We start from the raw sequence: 23,776 nt of genomic DNA, 5'->3' as shown, positions 1-23,776 counted from the left end.
TAGCTGCAGAGGGTGGGGGGGTGGGGTTAGCTGCAGAGGGTGGGGGGGGTGGGGTTAGCTGCAGAGGGTGGGGGGGTGGGGTTAGCTGCAGAGGGTGGGGGGATGGGGTTAGCGGCAGAGGGTGGGGGGTGGGGTTAGCGGCAGAGGGTGGGGGGGGTGGGGTTAGCTGAGAGGTTGGGGGCGGGGTTAGCTGCAGAGGGTGAGGGGCGATGTTAGCGGCAGAGGGTGGGGCAGTATTAGCTGCAGAGGGTGGGGGCGGTGTTAGCTGCAGAGGGTGGGTCGGGGTAAGATGCAGAGGGTGAGGGGTGGGGTTAGTGGCAGAGGGTGGGGGCGGTGTTAGCTGCAGAGGGTGGGTCGAGGTAAGATGCAGAGGGTGAGGGGTGAGGTTAGTGGCAGAGGGTGGGGGCGGTGTTAGATGCAGAGGGTGGGGGGCGGGGTTAGCGGCAGAGGGTGGGGGCGGTGTTAGCTGCAGAGGGTGGGTCGAGGTAAGATGCAGAGGGTGAGGGGTGAGGTTAGTGGCAGAGGGTGGGGGCGGTGTTAGATGCAGAGGGTGGGGGCAGGGTTAGCGGCAGAGGGTGGGGACGGTGTTAGCTGCAGAGGGTGGGGGCGGTGTTAGCTGCAGAGGGTGGGGGGTGAGGTTAGCAGCAGAGGGTGGGGCAGTGTTAGCGGCAGAGGGTGGGGGCGGTGTTAGCTGCAGAGGGTGGGGGCGGGGTTAGCGGCTGAGGGTGGGGGCGGGGTTAGCTGCAGAGGGTGGAGCGGGGTAAGATGCAGAGGGTGGGGTGTGGGGTTAGCGGCAGAGGGTTGGTGCGGTGTTAGCTGCAGATGGTGGAGGCAGTGTTAGCTGCAGAGGGTGGGGGCGGGGTTAGCTGCAGAGGGTGGGGTGGGGTAAGATGCAGAGGGTGGGGGCGGGGTAAGATGCAGCGGGTGGGGGCGGGGTTAGCTGCAGAGGGTGGGGCGGGGTAAGATGCAGAGGGTGGGGGCGGTGTTAGCTGCAGAGGGTGGGGGTGGTGTTAGCTGCAGAGGGTGGGGGCAGTATTTGTTTTGGCGGAACCCCAGCAGTGAGGGGTCTGCTGCTCAAGATGGCTTCCATATGCTACACAGTGAAAGGTAAGCCCCAGAATGACACACACACACACAGACACACACACTATAGGGAGAGAGACAGCATGGGAAGAGAGAGACACACAGCATGGGGGGAGAGAGGGAGAGACAGCATGGGGAGAGAGAGTGACAGCATGGGGAGAGAGAGTGACAGCATGGGGAGAGAGAGTGACAGCATGTGGGGAGAGAGAGTGGCAGCATGGGGAGAGAGAGTGACAGCATGGGGAGAGAGAGTGACAGCATGGGGAGAGAGAGTGACAGCATGGGGAGAGAGAGTGACAGCATGGGGAGAGAGAGTGACAGCATGGGGAGAGAGAGTGACAGCATGGGGGGAGAGTGGCAGCATGGGGTGAGAGTGAGTGGCAGCATGGGGTGAGAGAGAGTGGCAGCATGGGGAGAGAGAGTGACAGCATTGGGAGAGAGAATGACAGCATTGGGAGAGAGAGTGACAGCATTGGGAGAGAGCATGGGGAGAGAGAGTGACAGCACGGGGGGAGAGAGTGACAGCATGGGGAGAGAGTGTGACAGCATGGGGAGATAGAGTGACAGCATGGAGAGAGAGAGTGACAGCATGGGGAGAGAGAGTGACAGCATGGGAAGAGAGAGTGACAGCATGGGGGGAGAGAGTGACAGCATGGGGAGAGAGAAACAGCATGGGGAGAGAGAGAGAGACAGCATGGGGAGACAGAGTGGCAGCATGGGGGAGAGAGAGAAACAGCATGGGGAGAGAGAGAGAGAGACAGCATGGGGAGAGAGAGAGAGAAACAGCATGGGGAGAGAGAGAGAGACAGCATGGAGAGAGAGAGAAATAGCATGGGGAGAGAGAAAAAGACACGGCATGGGGAGAGAGGGTCAGAGAGACACAGCATGGGGAGAGAGACAGAGAGACACAGCATGAGGAGAGAGACAGAGAGACACAGCATGGGGAGAGAAAGAGCATGGGGAGGCAGACACAGCATGGGGAGAGAGACAGAGAGACACAGCATGGGGAGAGAGAGAGCATGGGGAGACAGAGAGACACAGCATGGGGAGACAGAGAGACAACATGGGGAGAGGGAGAGACAGCATCGGGAGAGGGACGGGCACAGCATGGGGAGAGGGACGGACACACAGAATGGGAGAAGGGATGGACACAGCATGGGGAGAGAGACGGACACAGCATGGGGAGAGAGACGGACACAGCATGGGGAGAGAGACGGACACACCGCATGGGGAGAGAGACGGACACACAGCATGGGGACAGAGACGGACACAGCATGGGGAGAGAGACGGACACACAGAATGGGAAGAGGGACGTACACACAGAATGGAGAGAGAGACGGACACACAGAATGGGGGGAGGGACGGACACACAGAATGGGGAGAGGGACGGACACAGCATGGGGAGAGAGACGGACACACAGAATGGGAAGAGGGACGTACACACAGAATGGAGAGAGAGACGGACACACAGAATGGGGGGAGGGATGGACACACAGAATGGGGGGAGGGACGGACACACAGAATGGGGAGAGGGAGGGACACAATGGGGAGAGGAACGGGCACAGCATGGGGAGAGGGACAGACACACAGAATGGGGAGAGGGACAGACACACAGAATGGGGAGAGGGACGGACACAGCATGGGGAGAGGGACGGACACAGAGAATGGGGAGAGGGAGAGACACAGCATGGGGAGAGGAACGGACACACAGAATGGGGAGAGGGACGGACACACAGAATGGAGAGAGGGACGGACACACAGAATGGGGAGAGGGACGGACACACAGAATGGGGAGAGGTACGGACACACAGAATGGGGAGAGGGAGAGACACACAGCATGGGGAGAGAGACGGACACAGAATAGGGAGAGGGAGAGACACAGAGAATGGGGGGAGGGACGGACACAGAGAATGGGGAGAGGGACGGACACAGAATGGGGAGAGGGACGGACACAGCATGGGGAGAGTGACGGACACACAGAATGGGGAGAGGGAGAGACACAGAATGGGGAGAGGGATGGACACAGAATGGGGAGAGGGACAGATACACAGAATGGGGAGAGGGAGGGACACAGAATGGGGAAGAGAGACAGAGAATGGGGGAAGAGAGACAGAGAATGGGGGGAGAGAGGGACAGAGAAGGGGAGAGAGAGAGACACACACACAGAATGGGGGAGAGAGATAAACTGAGAGAATGGGGGAGAAAGATACAGACACAGAGAATGGGGGAGAGAGAGACACAGATAATAGGGGGAGAGAACTAGAGAATGGGGAGAGAGACAGAATGGGAATGGTGGAACGAGAATGGAGGGGTGGGAACAAACAAACAAACATTCACACACTTAAGGACCCACCTCTATACACACAAACATACATTGCAGCCCCCACCTCTGTACACACAAACACACACTGCAGGGCCCACCTCTGTACACACACAAACACACTGAAGGGCCCACCTCTATACACACAAACACACACTGCAGCCCCCTCCTCTATACACACAAACACACACTGCAGCCCCCACCTCAATACACACAAACACACACTTCTGCCCCCCACCTCTATATGGACAAACACACACTGCAGCCCCCACCTCAATACACACACACACTGCAGGGCCCGCCTCTATACACACAAACACACACTGCAGGGCCCACCTCTATACACAAAAACACACACTGCAGCCTCCACCTCTGTACACACAAACACACACTGCAGTGCCCACCTCTATACATACAAACAGACACTGCAGGGAAAACCTCTGTACACACACACAAACACACACTGCAGGGCCCACCTCTATACACACAAACACACTACAGGGCCCACCTTTATACACACAAACACACACTGGAGCCAGGGTTTCCACCTTCTATTGAAGGCTAACCCGGAGATAACATTTTTTAGATCTTTTTATTATATATTTATTTATCTTGCCTTTGGTTGTATCCTCCCCTCCAAATTCCATCAACATGGCTGCGCGACGTCACGTAATGCCCATTGCCATAACAACGAGCCGCTCCGTGATGTCACGTGGCATCAAGTTGACATGACTACGGGACGCATTATGGCGCCGAGGCATCAAGTGATGCCACATTGTCATGGCAATATGTCATCGCCTGATGTCAGTGTCTCATTGTCATGGCAACGGGTGCGTCACGAATGTGTTTTATAAATAATTTTTTCATGTGTCGCAGTTTTTCATTGTGAAAATCTGGTCACCCTATTGGATGTCCCAGAATAAAGAGAAAAACTCAACGGTGCGCATGTGGTTCCTTAGTCTCCAGCCCTTTAATGTCACTGTGGGACACAGGGCCGGTCTGAGACAGGGAAATGCTGATGGGATTTCTAGGGTGCACGGCTTGATGTCCATGGTCGCTCACCCCAGTAGGGATGAGCTGGGGGGAGGATATGTGAGAGGAAAGGTGGTGAAGTTGTAGAGGAGAGGTATATACCTCCTGCTTGTGCAAACTATACCTGGCCCTACTAAGGGTTAAAGGTCCCAGGGGAGGTTTTGCAAATGAAGCCAGGTGCAGATCACCTCTCCTTAATTAAGAGTGTAAGAAAGGTCAGGCTGGATCGGTTCTCCCCTGTCCCCTTATATCAGCTAAGGCCAGGTCCCCGCTGTGGCGGACGCTGCAGGGACAAGAGCCGCCCCACAATGGGACCGGGCCCGCTGCGAGGGGGGGGGGCGCCGCACTGCGCAGACAAACTCCTGCTCTCAAGAAAATTGAGATCAGGAGTTGCGATGGTACGCTAGGCCACGTCCCCCAGTGGTTCAGCCAATGAGGGCGAACCTGCCGCGTGACGTCACGGCCGCGCCCCGTCACTCCCCAGTCTTACCCCCCTGTCTTTCCCCCTGCAGCTCTCTGCAGACCGGGGGACTCGGCTGCACGCGCCGCCAGCCTCGCAAGCAGCGGGGCCGCAGCCTAAGGCTACGCTTATAGTGCCGGCAACGCGACGGTCGCTGGAAAATCAAATAGAGATGACTTCCAGCGATCACGACCAATCCGTCGCTCCATCTCGCCGTCGCTTCGGCTGCAGCAATGCATTTGTTTTGCCGTGACGTCGCTGTCGTCGTCGCCGGCACTATAAGCGCAGCCTAAGGCTAAGGCCCCGCTGCACACGCCCGCACGGCTGCCGCCGGCCGCAGTGGGACCAAAGCCTAAGGCCTGGTCCCCGCTGGCTACTGCAGCGCCCGCTGTGGCGGACGCTGCAGGGACGAGAGCCCTCCCCTCAATGGCGCCTGGCCCGCTGCGAGGGGGGGCCGCAGCGCTGTGGCGAGAGTTGCTCCTGCTCTCAATAGAATTGAGAGCAGGACTCGCGACGGAGCACTAAGCCACGCCCCCTGCGGTTCAGCTAACGAGGGCGAACCTGCCGGGTGACGTCACTCCCCCGCCACGCCCCCCCCCCCGGTCTCTCTTCCTGCAGCTCACTGCAGACCGGGGAATCGGCTGCACACGCCGCCAGTCTCGCGAGCGCGCGTGCTGCGGAGGCACTGGGGCCTCAGCCTAAGAGAGCTGGATGCTACAGACAGGCACTGGCCTGCAACAGGTTTGGTTTATGATATCTGTGTTTTATTGTTTAGTAAGTGGGAAAGCCACCCAAAGATAGCTAGAGAATTGCTGTCTAGTTAATGCTCAGATAGAGCGAAAATTTATTTTGATTCTTTTGTTTGTCTTGATTTTGTCTGCTGGAGTGACAAAGAAAATAAAGCCTTTATAACAGAGCTGGATGGTCCTGTGACTGTGCTTACCCTAAAAGACAGTGGGATTTAAGGTTCCCAGAGAAGAACCCTTCAGCCAAAAAGGGTATTTTGTCATAGTGTATACCTGTATTACCCCTCTGGGCGTGTATGTGTATACCGGTATTACCTCTCTGGGTATGTATGTGTATACCGGTATTACCTCTCTGGGCGTGTATGTGTATACTGGTATTACCTCTCTGGGCGTGTATGTGTATACCGGTATTACCTCTCTGGGCGTGTATGTGTATACCGGTATTACTTATCTGGGTGTGTATGTGTATACTGATATTACCTCTCTGGGCGTGTATGTGTATACCGGTATTACCTCTCTGGGTATGTATGTGTATACCGGTATTACCTCTCTGGGCGTGTATGTGTATACCGGTATTACCTCTCTGGGCGTGTATGTGTATACCGGTATTACCTCTCTGGGCGTGTATGTGTATACTGGTATTACCTCTCTGGGCGTGTATATGTATACCGGTATTACCTCTCTGGGCGTGTATGTGTATACCGGTATTACCTCTCTGGGCGTGTATATGTATACCGGTATTACCTCTCTGGGCGTGTATGTGTATACCGGTATTACCTCTCTGGGCGTGTATGTGTATACCGGTATTACCTCTCTGGGCGTCTATGTGTATACTGGTATTACCTCTCTGGGCGTGTATATGTATACCGGTATTACCTCTCTGGGCGTGTATGTGTATACCGGTATTACCTCTCTGGGCGTGTATGTGTATACCGGTATTACCTCTCTGGGCGTCTATGTGTATACTGGTATTACCTCTCTGGGCGTGTATATGTATACCGGTATTACCTCTCTGGGCGTGTATGTGTATACCGGTATTACCTCTCTGGGTGTGTATGGGTAGGGTGACCATTTGTCCCCCTTTTGCCGGACAGTCCTGTTTTTTTATGTCCTGTCCCTGTTCTCTGTCTGTCCCGGATTTGTCCCGGGTTTTGGCCCTGGTCCCGGTATGTGGCGGTGAGGAGGATGCCGTGCAAGAGCAGGTAAGTTTTTTTCCATGTTGAATGAATGGTTGCTGGGGGGCGGGACTTAGAATGCCAGCCGGGCCGCAGGGGATTGGCTGCAGGTCATAGAGTGCCTGGGGCGGGACTTCCACTTCCTTCTGCAGAGCAAACGTGGTGTGTGTGTCTCTTCCCGCTCTTGGCTCCTCTGTCGGCTGCGCAGTGTCTCCCCACCTCTGTCCGCCCGGGGTGATAGGAGGTGGGTTTTTGTGCATTTGACTCCAGTCCTGGCGCTCCCTTCCCCCCGCCCCCCCAGGTCCCCTTGGTGCAGGGGCGGGCAGTGGTGGCTGCGCGGTGTCCCCCAATTCTGCCCCAGGAACCCGTGGCTGCCCGCCCGGGGTGATAGGCTGGCCGCCGGGGGAGGGGGGGCGGCAGTTTGTACCTTTGCATCCCAGCGCTCCCACCCCTCCCCCTTGGTGCGGGAGATGGGCGCGGTGGTGGGTGCAGGGGGAGGCGGGGAGGCTGTCCTGATCTCCCCAGGCTGCCCTGATCTCCCCCCCCCCCCAGGCTGCCCTGATCTCCACCCCCCCAGGCTGCCCTGATCTCCCCCCCCCCCCCAGGCTGCCCTGATCTCCCCCCCCAGACTGCCCTGATTTCCCCCCCCCCAGGCTGCCCTGATCTCTCCCCCCCCAGACTGCCCTGCCCCCCCCCCCAGGCTGCCCTGACCCTCCCTTCTCGCGCTGCCCTGACCCTCCCTTCTCACGCTGCCCTGACCCTCCCTTCTCGCGCTGCCCTGACCCTCCCTTCTCGCGCTGTCCTGACCCACCCCTCTCACGCTGCCCTGACCCACCCCTCTTGTGCTGCCCTGACCCTCCCTTCTCGCGCTGCTCTGACCCCTCTTGCGCTGCCCAGACCACCCCCCCCACAGCTGCACCAAGCCTGCCCACACCGGCACCCACCCTGCCCCCCACTGCTGCTGCAGAGTTACCCCCTCCCGTCACCACAGTTCCCCTGCCCAAGCCCCGCGTTACGCACCCTCCTATGCGCCCTACGCATAGGACGGGGAGGGGGGGGAGGGTGCTTGATGATGAGGGGGACTGTTGAAAGGGACTGAGGGAGATCAAGGGTGCTGGGGGGGAGATGATGATGATGATGATAATGGGGGGCTTAAATGAGATGGTGATGAGGGGGGGTTAAATGAGATGATGGGGTGAGGTGATGATGATGAGGGTAGTGGTGGTGGCATGAGAGGAGGATGAAGAGGGGGGTGAGTGGAGGAGGGGGACAAGGGGGGTGAGAGGATGAGCGGGGTTGCGGTCGGAGAATTTATAAACTTGTTCAAACAGTGTGTGGTTTTTAAAATGTTCGCATGTGCAACATAATACTTCAATTTTTACATGGTGTGGCTATTTTCACTTCTAATTCGCCACACCTGTGGCTACATTTATCCCCTGTGCACTAGCCCCCCACCCAGGTTTAAGTCTGTTATCCCGCTATATATGCCTTTCATCCGTCTCGATTACAATAGGATCTTTATGCCTGTTTAGTTGCCCTTTTTTTTCATCATATGGGTCAGAGACTGTTCTAATTTTACACCCAGTTTAACCAGTGGGTTTTCAGAGCACCGGACACCACGGGGTTCACTCTCCCATATACCACAATTTACATTGAAAAATAGGTTGCCCACCCCTGCTATACACTATACACTTGATACATAAAGCTTGGCCCCTTGCAGATACATTTGCCAGAATGCCCTCCTACTGTATCTGTATTTTCCTCTTACCAATTAGATTGTAAGATCTTCGGAGCAGGGACTCCTTTTCCTATATGTTACTTTTATGTCTGAAGCACTTATTCCCATGATCTGTTATTTGTATTATTTGTTGTTTATATGATTGTCATGTGTATTACTGCTGTGACGCGCTATGTACATTAATGGCGCTATATAAATAAAGAGATACATACATAGATACATTAAAAACATTTTATATGCATACATACATATAATGCGCTGCAGCCTGCCAAGGCTTTCTGTTTAGTTAATGTTGCCTAGCAACCTCACCACCAGTGGTGGGACCACCTTTAGGGGCCCATCCTTCTTGCGCCGGACACTATCCTGGCATTTTAGCAGCCAGAACAGCGTTCTGGCATGTCTAAAGGCCCCCCTCTCTCCTCCTCCCCGCGCCCTACCTTACTCGATGGCGGTAGAGGGAGCCCACCCAGGTGGTCCTAACACAGAAATGTGACCGGGGGCCAGTCGGTGTCCTGCTAAGAGAGTGCAGACATTGACTGGAAGGAGAGCAGTGCAGCGTGCAGAGAGGCCCAGCAGATCATTGCCGGTAAGCAGCACGGAGTAGCGATCGCCGTCAGAGGGGACCCTCAATGGTTGCAGTCAAAGTCATACTGAAGTATGTTGTGAAGTACAGGCCTGCTACATTTTGTTGCATTAAAGAGCTCCAACGGTGTCCGGCACCTAGATGCTCAGGATTGGTTGGCCGTATCATCACTGACATTGACATACATCCGCGCCACGTGTAAGTACAGTGTTATGTTGATGTGCTGTTATGTGACTGTGGTGATCCTTTGTTAAGGATCACAAGGTTCTCTAGTATCTATCTTAAGGTATCTATAAACTCTGTTATACCTCATCCGCCTTGTTTGTTTCCCGTTGTCTAATCGCAAGCCACGTTTGGCATATCAATTGGACATAAAGGACTCGGGCCCGCATCTCAGCATCAGGTATCAATCTGGAGCTTATAGAAAGAGGAGTTACACAAATAATGCAGAAGGCATTGCACGAGTAAGTGTCCTAGGCTCGGGAGAGAATATAGTGTTAAAGGAACCTGCAGGGTTCAAATATATTTGAATGGTTGTACTGACCATGGTTAGTCATCTACTGTATTTAAATGGTTTTACTAACCACGGTTATAATAAATCCAAAAGGAGATCTGTAGGACATGAATACCGTATGAGGATTACACGTGTCCACCACAGGTTGAAGAAGAGCATCGGATGGTGACACACATCAATGCTGCACCTTGTGTAGTTTAAAGCAACCATTTATGCCTCCAGTCGCACACCAGTGTCGTTTATAGCCAGCATCAATGGCAACTGAATGTATGACACAAAGGTCAAGTGTAAGTTTAGGGTAATAGTTCTGGTGCCTAACATTGTGATAAGTGATATGTTCAGTAAAGTTAGCATATTTAAAGGGGCACCAACAAAACTACATACCTAGAGTCCTTAGAGCTCCAATCCACATTTGCTATGAGTTCCACGAGTCAGACAACGCACCCCAGTGGATGCAGGATCCATCAGTGTGGCTATCTGTGCAGCACCATATGTAAATAAAACCTGAATTATTATTACAAGAATATGTCAATCACCATGTATGGAGACTAGTTAGAGTGACCATTCGTACCGGTTTTACCGGTGCAGTCCCGTTTTTTTGTGGCCTGTCCCGGTTTAAGTCTGTCCCGGTTTTTGTCCCGGTTTTTGTCCCTGGTCCTGGTGGGGAGAATGCGGCGGCCGGTAAGTATTGTCTATGTGCGTGTGAATGCTACCGGGGGGACTGAATGATGGAGAATGCCGGGGGCGGGACATAGAATGCCGGCCGGCCCGCAGGGGATTGGTCGCAGGCATGTCAGAGGAAGCCGGGGGCGGGGCTTCCGCTTTGTGAAGCGCACACGTGACTGACTGCCTTCCCGCTCCCGACTTCCCTGTGTACGGTGAGTGTCCCCCTTCTGTCCCAGGTCCCAGCCGGTGGTAGCGTGGGTGCGCAATAGGAGGTAGTAGCGGGGGCGCGCCTGCCCTTGCCCCCCGACACGCGCGCCTGCCCTTGCCCCCCGGCGCGCGTGCCTGCCCTTTCCCCCCGGCACGCGCGCCTGCCTTTGCCCCCCAGCGCGCGTGCCTGCCCTTGCCCCCCGGCACGCGCGCCTGCCTTTGCCCCCCAGCGCGCACGCCTGCCTTTGCCCCCCGGCGCGCGTGCCTGCCTTTGCACCCCGGCACGCGCGCATGCCTTTGCCCCCCGGCGCAGGCCTGTCTTTGCCCTCTGGCGCGCTCCCACCTTTGCCCCCCGATGCTCACTTCCCCCCCGTCCACTTGGTGTGGGAGATAGGCTCGGGGGCGGGCAGTGGTGGCTGCGCGTTGTGCGGGCGGTGCAGGGGCTGGCGGGGTGTATGTGTGTGTGTGTGTGTATCAGTGGGTGTGTGTGTGTGTGTGTGTGTGTGTGTATCAGTGGGTGTGTGTGTGTATCAGTGTGTGTGTCTGTGTGTGTGTGTGTGTGTGTGTATCAGTGGGTGTGTGTGTGTGTGTGTGTGTGTGTGTATCAGTGGGTGTGTGTGTGTATCAGTGTGTGTGTCTGTGTGTGTGTGTGTGTGTATCAGTGGGTGTGTGTGTGTGTATCAGTGGGTGTGTGTGTGTATCAGTGGGTGTGTGTGTGTGTATCAGTGGGTGTGTGTTTGTGTATCAGTGTGTGTGTGTGTGTGGGTGTGTGTGTGTGTGTGGGTGTGTGTGTATCAGTGTGTGTGTGTGTGTGTATCCATGGGTGTGTGTGTGTATCAGTGGGTGTGTGTGTGTATCAGTGGGTTTGTGTGTATCAGTGGGTGTGGGTGTGATTTGGATCAGACAAAACATCTTGCAGAGTATCTGTCCCCGTCCAGATTGGTTTCCTACGTAGGTAGTACACTGAGAAAAATCACACTGACACAGGAGTTCAGAATGATGTCTGACTTTATTACTACAGCCTGCGTTCCTATATAGGGGCTGTAGGGGAGGGTTTGTATGCAAAGGAGCTGTCTCAGGTCTAAAGGTTGTTTGCCAATACACAGGGCAGTGTCTCATTGGTTCTTGGTAGGTCTTTTCCTTGTATGGTCTTGTTATTGTAGTTTTTTTTGGACACATCAGCATTTGGGTGGAATTCCTCGGGTGCCATCTTCCATACTTGATGGGAGGGGTAGCTGCGGTAGCCATTTTGAGTAAGGAACATAGCAAGGTATTACAGATGAAGAAATAGGCATTTTATCCAATCCATCACAGTCCCCCCTTGAAATGTCTATTTCTGAGTCTGTCCCTAGATGTATACTAACTCATCTGTCCAGATGTGCCTGGGAACTCTTTTGTGCTGTACGTTAGACGAGTCATGGCTTGTCCATGACCCCCCTTGCCACAGACTTTGCACATAAGGAAGTCAGATACTGTCCCTATGGGTTTATACTATTGTACTTAACTGGGAGGGACTGTAACGGAGTAAATGGACCATCTTCCGAGAGTGGAGTATTATTATCTGACTGCAGAAAAAAGGTAGGAGTGCTATTGTCAACAGCTTTGGTCATGAAGTTTTTTTAAAACATGGGAGAACACAGCAGACAATAATCCCAAGCAAGACAAAAATAATAACTATTGCGATGCCTGTTTGGGCGAGAATCTTTTGCCATCCTGTCTTTCCTTGCTAGACCACTTTGTGGTCGGTATCCCCAATCTGTTCCCGTGTTCCATCCTACTGCTCCCCAGTAATCACATTCCTGTCCCCAATAACTGTCTGTGATACATATATATGTAGCCCTAGAGTTTGGAGTGTCTCAGTACATATTACACTGCCAATGCGTTGAGGGGCAGCTGACAATATTACAATAATCAAAGGAGAAGGTAGCTACATGAGTATTGGATGAATTATACCAAAACGTAACTACCCCTTCATGTTGGGTGATAGCAATCTCTTGTGCCCCCCCTAGACCCAACAAGCAAAAGATATATAGAATCATTTTCCTTCTGAGGTGTCCTCGTTGGGAGCTGGAACCTTCTTGCAATGAGAGTCGTGTATCCAGGTGTTCTTGCCAGCTAGTTTGACTGATGTGGCTGTGGTCAACAGACCTTGGAAAGGACCATCATATCTAGGCTCTAGGGAGTGTTTCCTTACAAAAATCACGAGTACCCAGTCTCCAGGCACGAGTCTATGAGTCCCGGTATCTAGATCTGGATCTGGAATAGAAGAAAACACTCGACCATGCATATTGGTTAGTTCTTGCGCTAGGGCAGTTACATATTTGGTCAAAACATCAGACTGCATTTGTAACTGCTGTGGGTAGTAACAACCAAGTTTGAGCATAGTACCAAACAGTATCTCAAATGGGGATAGAGCATGTTCCCCTCGTGGGGTGTATCGAACACTGAACAAAGCAATGGGTAGATTAGGCATATTTGTTTCCTGGGCCATTTTCAACATTCTAGTTTTCAGTGTGCCATTCATTCTTTCTACCTTTCCACTACTCTGGGGATGGTATGGGGTGTGGAAAGCAAGGGTGGTCCCTAGCGCGGACCAAATTTCTTTAGCTAGCGTAGCAGTGAAAGCGGGGCCTTGGTCGCTTTCTATTACTTCAGGTACCCCATATCTACAAACCACCTCTGTCAGGAGTTTTTTTGCTGTTGTTTTCGCAGTGAGATGTGACAGGATAGGCTTCTGGCCATCCTGAAAACATATCTACAATTACTAACGCATATTCAAAACGGCCCAACTTTGGCATCTGAATATGGTCAATCTGGATACGCTGGAAAGGGTATAAGGGCCTTGCAAGGTGTTTCTGCGGTGGTTTTTCCACACGTCCTGGGTTACACTTTGCACAAATGGTACATGATTTGCAGAAATTACTAGTCATTGGGATAATTCCAGGCGCCACATAGTATTTGTCGATCAGTGCATTCATAAGAGTCTTCGAGAGATGTGCTGCTCCATGTGCCCATTGTACCACAGCAGGATACAGTGCCCGTGGCAGACAAAGTTTCTTTTTGTACTCGTAAATTCCTTCTTGGCGATGCACCTCTTTTCTTCCAGCTTTCCTTTTCTTCCTTTGTTGCAGATTCTTGCAACTTCTTCAGATATTTTCGATTGACTGGGAGGTTCTGCATTAACGGAACCATCCTTGTCGTGTCCACTCGATCTTCCACTTCTCGTATCCCGCTGGCAGCTTGTTTTGCTGCAGCATCCACCAGATGGTTTCCTCTGGCTTCTTCTGTGTTCAGTTTCCCATGGGCTTTTACCTTCAGGATGGCCACATGGCTTGGAAGGAGAAGGCGTCCATCAGAGCTTGTATGGCTGAGCTGTGTTTCACTGGTGTTCCTGCTGCTGTCAGAAATCCCCTGGTTTGCCAAATGACGCTAAAATCGTGTGCTACACCAAAGGCATATCTAGAGTCAGTGTAGATATTCGCCGTTTGTCCTTCTGCCAGTTTACACGCTGCAGTGAGAGCTTGTAGTTCGGCCTCTTGTGCGGATGCTGTTGACGGTAGTGTGCTTGCCAGTAGGACCACAGAGTCTGTGGTGACAGCATAACCCGTATGGTAGGTGTAAGGTTAAAACTGTCTTCTGACAGCTCTGGAATTGATAAGGTTAAACAGAATACGCTGGCCTTGCTATTTTCACGGGAGGCTATTGTAAATAGCTTTTAGACCAACTGTTCGTGCTTAAGAAGGACAAGACTGCCTTATAAGTCACCATTGTATATGTCTCTTGCTCAGCAGTTAAATGTTTTAAGATCTACAGAAAAGGCATTATGTAGAGGTTACATGTAAATTTAGATGTGTACCCATATTTGTAACAGATGACAACTGTATTTTTGTCCCTGCCTTATGTATAAATCCTGCTTGGTGAACCATTAAACTCAGTTGTGGGAATTCAACTACGAGCCTCCTTGAATTCTTACAGCTCCGAGCTCATATGCTATACTATTTGAAAGCATCCCATAGCCGTTGCGTTCTAGTGCTCCCGGGAGAAGTTTTGTTTTGCTTGCCCTAGATGACCTGATCTGTAGAGATCTAACAGTTTTGGTGACAGAAGTGGAATTTCACACATGAAAAAGGGTGAGTAAAGATTCTTTTTATTTGTTTCTCACCTTTTCCTCTGCGAAACGAAACAACCTAAATTTATAAGGGCAAAAGAACATAGGGTGAGAGTCCCTATTGTTTAATCGTGGGTAAGTCCCTGTAATTAAGGGTAAGTCCCCGATTTATGTAACAAAGGGTGAGAGTCCCTATTGTTTTATCGAGGGTAAGTCTCTCATTTATGTAACAAAGGGTGAGAGTCCCTATTGTTTAATCAAGTGTAAGTCCCTGATAAGTAAAACGGACGGTATATGATTTCAAATAGCATGGCAATTTAAGTTAAGTTAAGTTAAAATTGTTTAAAGTTAAGTTAACATAAGGATTGTTTAATGTTAAGTTAAGGAATTGTTTAATGTTAAGTTAAGGAATTGTTTAATGTTAAGTTAAGGAATTGTTTAATGTTAAGTGAAGGTAAGTATTGTTTAAAGTTAAGTTAATAATTGTTTATTAATACGTGCGCATAAAGTGTTAAGATTTCTTTCCTGTATAAACTCATTATGGGCACTAACATTTCGTCATCTAATAAACCAGAGGTTATAAAGTATAAGAATAATAAAAAGAAAAATGCTAAGAAAAATACACAGCAAGTTATTCCCTGTAAACGGAAGCCAGACCAAAGCCCTAAAGAATTTGCAATAGAATTAATTGGGGATTATTATTGCGATCCGTTTGTGGATAATTTGGCCGGCTGGTCAGAAAAAATGGAATCTAGTAACCCATTTCCCCGGGATGGCTCTTTTGATGACTTTCATGTACTTATGATAAAAGGGACATGTTTGGGAGGAGACCCTGATTGGCCATGGTTTGGAGGTGACCCCAAGTGGAATCATAAATATATGAGGGAAAGTGGCAGTGCTTGGGTTAAGATTGCGCCTTATAGTTGTGAAATATCTCCCGTTGGAACAGTATATCCCTTGTTATGTCCATCTGCTATAACAGGTGCAACTGCCCCGAGTATGCTCACAGCCCCTCCACCATATATCCCCTCTATCTACCCTAACCTGTCAGCCCTCGCACAACCCCCTCCCTCACTGTCAGTGGCATTTGCGGATGAAGATATAATCCTTGCAGCCCAGCAATCAATGTATAACCAAAGATCTCAGGTTGCGTCTCAGGTCACGTCCCAGTTCACGTCCCAAATTGCATCCCCATTCCACAGCGCAGCTGTTTTAGCTCATGATGAAAATAAGTCAGGGAGTGAGACTGATCAGGGTGAAATAATAGACCAATACACTTCTGGTCCTGCGGGTAACACTAGATCTCACACGGCAGCAAAACATATAGGGAAGATAAATAGAAAGGCTAAAATCTCCAAGGATAATTCCTCTTCAGAAGAACAGGAATCTATCAATCTTGGTTTAATTTCTAAACAAATTGGGGAGGTTGCATACAAACTACGCAAAATAATTACTGCAGAGTCCCCTGTAGTGTGTGAAATAAACACTCCAAAAACAGATGAGTCCCAGTCCCAAACACTGGAGGTATCCTCTGCAAATGTGTCATCTGTAGCTATGCCCTTTATGACAGTGGGTGAACAAGTAGTTATAAAACCCCCAGATACACTTGTTATGAATGCCTGGGCACAAGGTTGCCCTGACCCCACTAAACACCCTGAGGCTGCGGTTAGGTATTTAACAAGATGTACCAAACAGATGAAATTGTTGGGTTCTGATTATATTTTTTTATTAGATCTAGTCACTAAACATGCAGGTATTAAATGGACCGAGAAGTGTAGAACTCTTGAAACACGGTTTGATAATCCTACTGCAAATTTTGACAATCATTGGGGAATGTCTGAATGGATAACAGAAATGTGGAAACAGGTCTTGGATGTATTTAAAAGCGAGCATGGTTGTAGACAAGATATATCTGAGGCTATCGCCTGTGTGCAGAAATCAGACGAAACTGTCACTGATTTTTTAAGAAGGTTTAAAGAGTGTTGGAAGAATGACTGTGGCTTATCATTAGATGACGCTATTGCTCCATTGTATATTCAGCACGCGATGAATAATATGTTGCCAGGTAACGCACAGACAGTTAGGATGTGTATTGATGGGTGGCACAAGCTAAATATAGCAGAATGGGATCAGTGTGTTAGAATAAAAGATGCCGCAGGGGTTTTTCCCCCTCCCGTTAAAAATACGCTGCGCTCCAACGCGACCATGTATTTTGACGGAGGACGGGGACGTGGAAGAGATAGAAGTGGTAGAAATCAGGCTAGACAATCCTTTGCAGGACCTCGTAATTACTCAGGGGGGAGATCTCATCATAATGGTTCCTGTTTCAAGTGTGGCCAAATGGGACATTGGCAAAATAACTGCCCATATCCCTTTCAGGATGCCAATATGGAGGCAACTGGCTCATGGCAGCCCCCGCCTCAGGCCATTTCACAAAATCCCCAACACCCCCCCACTATAATTATCAGGGAGGACCCCCCAGGCACAATTTGCATGTCCAGTGGAAACCACAAAACCCCCAACAATAGGGATGCCAGAGGACGGAACCCCTCATTTGTTATTTGGCCGAACTCTCCTCTCGATGGGAAAATTTGCCTGTGGTAACTTTTACTGTCGACGGGACCCTGTATGATTTTTTAATTGATACAGGAGCAACCCGCTCATCTATTTCGCAGCGGTTTTATAAGGGTCCGGTCACAGATGCAAGTGAGTCCTCTATTGGTGTTGGTGGGGTTCCAGTGGAATGCAAAAGGACACCCCCTTTAGAATTAACATCCACAGTCGGACATGTGTCCCCTGGTACACCCCCTTTGGAGGTGCAGTATTTCTTTCTAATTATCCCAAAATGCCCCGTTAATCTCCTGGGAAGAGATCTTATGGGAAAAATGAGTGTGACATTACATATCACAGACAAAGGTGGGGTTGTGTGTGACACTCCCTATTGTCTTACCACTCCTGCAGGTCCAAAAGAAGATTATGTTTCCTGTTTTGTTGCAAGACATATATACGACCCCAATGGGAAGGTTCACACTCTGATGTTTGCTCAGGAAATCAGATAGCAATTGTATGCAGCTTATGATTTTGCACGCACACAAAAAGCATATGTCAATATTGCATTTCAAACTCCGATTGAGGCTTGGGATTCATATGATCAATTTCTAGATCATGCTGACCACCCTCAGCCGGACGCACAGATGTCATCAATCACTGGACTGTATTTGACACCCCGCTATGCATACATCATTACCCCTGACTGTACATATGAGAATGATCAAAGGTTCATGACATCGTTTTAAAACCTTGTTATTTGCCTTTGGACAATTTGCCAGCAATGACTTGTCTTCAAACTTGTGACATTGCACCCAAGCACATTTTTCCACATCCCTCACTTTCTGAAGTACCCATTTCCTTATGGGCCACGTCATCCACTGACCCAGGTTTTATTGATTGCTCTCCTTATGAGGCGACCTTGGAACTGCTGCCGGTAGGTCTCTGGGGTCAGACCTAAGCGATCCAGTATGGCGGCTTTTACTTGTTGGTAGTCCATTGCCTGATCTGCTGGGAGGACCTGATATGAGGCCTGGGCTTCTCATATGAGCAGCGGGGCCAAGCAGTTGCCCAGCGATCTGCACCCCAGCCCTGAGCTTCGGCAACCCTGTCAAATGTCAGTAGAAAAGCCTCTGAATCCTCGTTCTGAGCCATTTTCCTCAGGAGGACCGGGGGTTTGTTCGCAAGTTCTGGTCTGGCAGACCCCTGGAATTGGGTAAGCAGCTTGGCCATCCGCTCATCCTGTGCTGCCTGCTGCTGGGTTAGGAGCTGGGTTTTCTGCTGCAATAGTAGTTGGGCCTGCTCCTGCATTAACAGTTCCTGCTGTTTGGTCTGCTCCTGCATTAACAGTCGCTGCTGTCTAGTCTGCTCACACAGAAACTCTTAAAAATTCTTCCATTTTTCTCATTTTTGTATGTGTGTGTGTGGCCCTTCAACTGCAGGGGCCTCTCAAAATCCCAGCACTTCTGCCACCATATGTTGCAGGGTACATGCAACCACACATGCGGGTTCTCTTGATAAGGCTTCTTTATTGAGCCTTAAAAATATACAGCACACAAAAACAAAATGGCTTCTCTTCAGCATACAAAAACAAAATAGCTTCTCTTCAGCATAGAAAACAAGGCAGCTTCTCTTCAGCATGCAGGACACAGACAGTTCATCACACGTACTTTGAAAAACAGACCTTATAGCAGTGATCCTTCAGTATTTCAGTCCTGTCTCCTGACCAGCTAGCGTACATGTGTGTACAGCCTGGGGGTTTTAAAACACCTTGATTATGCAGACTAATTAAGCAGCCCTTCTCAACTGAAACTTAACCTCGTCACTGCTGCACTGCAAGCCTGAACATAGGTTTGCCAGGTATATGGCTGGTGACGTTCATTCACCCTGTCACAATGTATATCAACTCAGCGTCATCACAGGAAAAACAGCCCCAGTACTCAGGGAGATATGGCCCCAATGCAGAGAGAGAGGAAAAAGCTACATAGCAGAGATCAACCAGATTTCAAAGTTTAATCTATACAAATGTAAAAATTTGCACTTACAATGTAAAAGTTAAAAACGGGCATATCACACTAAAATAGTGTACAGGAGAGACCGCTCATCATACCAGCCCGTTTCCCATGTACGTCGGTGGTCCTAGGGCAAGTCCTCAGTCACTGATGGATCTCTGTCTCCAGCCCCTGCTCTATCACGTCTCCACGAGTCTGGGCATCTGACGTCAGATCCAGTTTCGTTCCGGTGGTAACCAGACAGCCTGCGGCTCCTCTCCAAAGTGCTCTGTGTGTCAAGGAACTCCCACTCAATGCGTTTCGCCACGTGAAAGTGTCGGCTTCGTCAGGCTTAACGGACTTTGACAATTCTGGCCTCTCCATCCCAAGACCTTGGCAGGTATCAGGACTAACCCACTTTCTCCAACACAGACCCGGCTAGGTTGCCAATCCGCCTGCCAAGCACGCTTCTGCTGCTGTGGGTGCGCGGTTTTATACATCCCCACCTCAGTACCGGAGTCCTGTCTTGCTCGTGGGCAGTGCAAGTGTTACACGCTGTAAGTTGCGAACTTTTCTTTTTCCTCTTTTTTTTCTTTGTTTTGGTAGGCTCTGAGGCATGAGCAGTACTGGGTTCAATTTCCTTGCTCGGAACTTCTGAATTTTCTCCTCACCCACCACACATTGCTGGCTGTCGCAGTCGCTGGAGACACTCTTCCTCATACTGCCGGTACTCTTCATACTCCAGCACGTAAGGACACGCCTCTTCCGAGTTACCTGGGTCCTCGCACTCCATACATACTAGGGGCATCTTGTCGTTGCGCCTTGCCTTCGCTATGCAGCATGGACTTCAGCAAAACATCAATTAAAACTTTTCATTCACCTTTTTCTTCCAGAATCAGTACCTCGCGTAGGTCACCGTCTGTATTCGTTGTTCTGCTTCAGCGCAGTGAAAAAGAAAAATGTGATAGCGCTAAAGTTTAAACACCAATGGTAAACAATAAAATAATGTCCTTTACATAAAGGCTGGCTGCCTGGTGCCTACTGCTGGTACAAACAGAAAACAACGTGAAAAAAGAAAACCTGGCGCCAAATGTTCAAATGGAAAGTCCTGTGATCCTCAGGGAATCTGCACACATGCTTGACAGGCCATGGAACGAGAAAAAGAAAAACAAACACAAATCATAGCGTAACACTGCAGGGTGAATCAGCATAACACTACGACACATGAAACAGTGAGACTCCTAGTGACAAACTATAAAATAAACAATTTATTAAAACTAGAACTATGCCATATAATAAGCACCGAAACGAATGGAGAACAGCTGGTCATCCGGTGTTGGTAAAATCAAACCCTACTTACAATAAGCAGGGTGATAACAGGCGATGTAACAACAGTGTCCTCTCGGCGCAGGGAGTAGCCCTAGCAGAGTGTGAGCTCTGCTCCGCCGGTGCTCTCATCCGAAATCCCTTCTATGGTGTACAGACCTTGCCGGTGATAGAGGCGGTCTTCTGGGTGCACGGCCCAACAACACGTGTGGCCGGCTCCCCTGACTTCCTCCTCCTGATTCACAGGCCCTCTCTCTGCGCGTCCGCGCGCGAGTGTGCCCGCACACTTAAAGGGACAGGGGCTGCTGTCTGGATGCCAGAGGCTAACAGAAACTGGAAGCTCTGGACCAACTGTTCAAACCAAAAGTTCAATGCTCTCCTCAGGGTGACTGTGTCACCTGCCCTACGCGTTTCGTAGATGTGAATCTACTTCCTTAGGGGCTACATGCAGATACCTCATGACACTATAATATACCCTGTTCCATTAAAAATTAATTAACAATTTAAAGCAGTAACGCCTATATATCATGTGTACCAAATCACTATGCTCACTTCACTAACACAACCTGACTAACAAAAAACATACACAATAACATACAATCATATGACCACATATAGTTCATAGTAATACTTATCTATAAATAATATAAACACCTAAATTGGCCAAGGACCATTCAAACTCCCACGATAATGATAATCCAATATTACAAACCCTCAAAACTTCCAAAATCACCACATATTGGACTTGCAAAAAGATGACAGGCATTATTCATTGCCTAAATGACTGAGATCAACAAATACTGCTAGTTGTAACCTACAGAAATTTGCATATGTTGATAATATTTCAGTTAACCAAAAAGGCCCCCAGCTCAAAATCAATATTGAGCCCATTTGGAGAAAGAGTTTTAAGTTCATATATCCAAAAGGTCTCTCGTCTATTAATGTATTTGAACTTATCTCCACCTCTCCAATTTGGTGTACATAGTACAATAGGTTGACATACTAGGCCTTTGGGGGTTTTATCGTGATGAACTAAAAAATGGTGGGACACACTGTGTGTGGTCAAACCTTACTTGATATTATAGACGTGTTCATAAATACGTCTTTGAAAGGTTCGACCTGTGCGTCCAACATATTGCAAGCCACATGGGCATTGCAATACATAAATTATAAACTCAGACTTGCATGTAATATGGGACTTGATTTTATATACCTTTGCAGTTACATTAGATTTAAATTCTCTGCTGCAAGTACTACTGTATACTTGCATGCTATGCATTTTGTACATGGTCTAAAACCATTCTTGTCTTGAATGTTTATCACTTTTTTATCTCCTTGATTAAAAGGGCAGCTTGGTGCCAGTTTGCTCCTAAAGTTGCTTGCTTTTTTAAAGATAATAGATGGATGTGGCGTTAATATCTGTGATAAAGTTGTATCCTGCAACAGTATTGGCCAATATTTGGCAAAGATATTCCTAATCTTAGGAGCCATAGCATTGTATTGTGTAATAAAGGAAATCTTATATGTGGTCATATGATTGTATGTTATTGTGTATGTTTTTTGTTAGTCAGGTTGTATTAGTGAAGTGAGCATAGTGATTTTGGTACTCCTGTTGGCCCTGTACGAGGAGAGGGACTGGAGACGAGGACGAGACAGAGAAGCGTGAGTTCCGGATAGCCGTTTCAGCAGGGAGACATGGAACACTGAGGGGATCTTCATAGATGAAGGAAGGCGCAAGCGGTATGCCACTGGGTTGACTCGTGGTAGCCGGGTCAGGTTTCAAGAAGTAAGGATAGTCAAAGGTACTTGCTGAGTTCGGGGTTGGAGTGGTGCGGATCGTTGCAGGTACTATAGACGATGTCAGGATTGGAGAGGTGTGGATCGTCGTGGTACTGTAACGCTTGCGTGAGCCCACAAGCTAGACCTGACCACGGCACTGAGGTGGGAAGGACTATGCCATGCACCCACAGCAGCGGGGGCATGCCCAGAAGGTGGATTGTAAGCGTACTGGGTCTGGGTAGGAGAGAAGAGGTTAATCCAATACTTGCCGGGGTCCGGGGTTGGAGAGGTACACGTAGTAGTAGTCCGTAAGCCAAGGGTCTGGGATTGGAGAGGTACTCGTAGTTGAAGTCCGTAAGCCAGGGGTCAAGAGCCAGAGAGAATCCACAACAAGCCGGGACGGAACACGTAGGGATAACTGCAAGAGAACTAGACAAGACAGGGCTAGACACAGCAGGCACACGCAAAGGCTACATTTGATTATGCTTAGCAATGAGACTGAGCACTGACCAGGTCTTTATACAGGAAGTGAGCAATGACTTGGGAGGCGGAGCGGAGACGCGGCCTCAGCGCAAGCTGGGATAGGTGCAGGCAGACAAGGGGCTCGTTAGTAGCTTGACACAGCTAGAGATCTTTGTGCGACGTCACGCGTGCACGCACGGAGGAGGCGCGGCGTGACCAAGGGGGCGGAGCCTACATGTCTTTCTAACTATCGGCATGTCTCCCTCCTGCCTTTTTGCCTCTAAACTCCTTGAACATCTTGTATTCTCCCGCTTGCTCCACTTTCTCAACACCTATTCTCTTCTAGACCCTCTGCAATCTGGCTTCCGCACTGCTCACTCCACTGAAACAGCCCTCACTAAAATAACTAATGAACTTCATGCTGCCAAAGACCTCTGTCTCTGTCCTACTAATTGACCTCTCTGCAGCATTTGATAACGTGGACCACCCTTTTCTCCTTCATATTATCCATACTCTTGGCATTCGTAACAAAGCTCTATCCTGGATCTCCTTTTACCTCTCCCATCGTACTTTCAGTGTCTCTTCTGCCAACACCTTCTCCTCCTCTATCGACCTCTCGTGGGGGTACCCAAGGACTCTGTCCTAGGACCTCTCCTCTTGTCTCTGTAGACACTTTCTCTATGTGACCTATATCACCTCTAAGCTGACGACACACAAATTTACTTTTTAACCCCTGACCTTACACCTGCTGTACAGACCAAAGTTTCTGAATGTCTCTCTTCGATATCATCCTGGATGGCCCTCCACCAACTTAAACTTAACATGGCAAAAACAGAGTTCCTCATACTTCCTCCCAAATCTGGCCCCACTACCTCCTTCCACATTACTGTTGGAAGTTCAGTCATACACCCAGTAGCGCAAGCACGCTGCCTAGGGGTCACACTCGACTCCTCCCTCACTTTCTCCTCTCACATTCAAAACTTATCTAAAACCTGTCGTTTTTCCCTCCGCAATATTACAAAGATACGCCCTTTCATCT

The sequence above is a fragment of the Ascaphus truei genome, chromosome 5 (genome assembly GCF_040206685.1).
Source record: "Ascaphus truei isolate aAscTru1 chromosome 5, aAscTru1.hap1, whole genome shotgun sequence".
Classification (NCBI taxonomy): domain Eukaryota; kingdom Metazoa; phylum Chordata; class Amphibia; order Anura; family Ascaphidae; genus Ascaphus; species Ascaphus truei.
Note: the sequence above shows the minus strand (reverse complement) of the source record.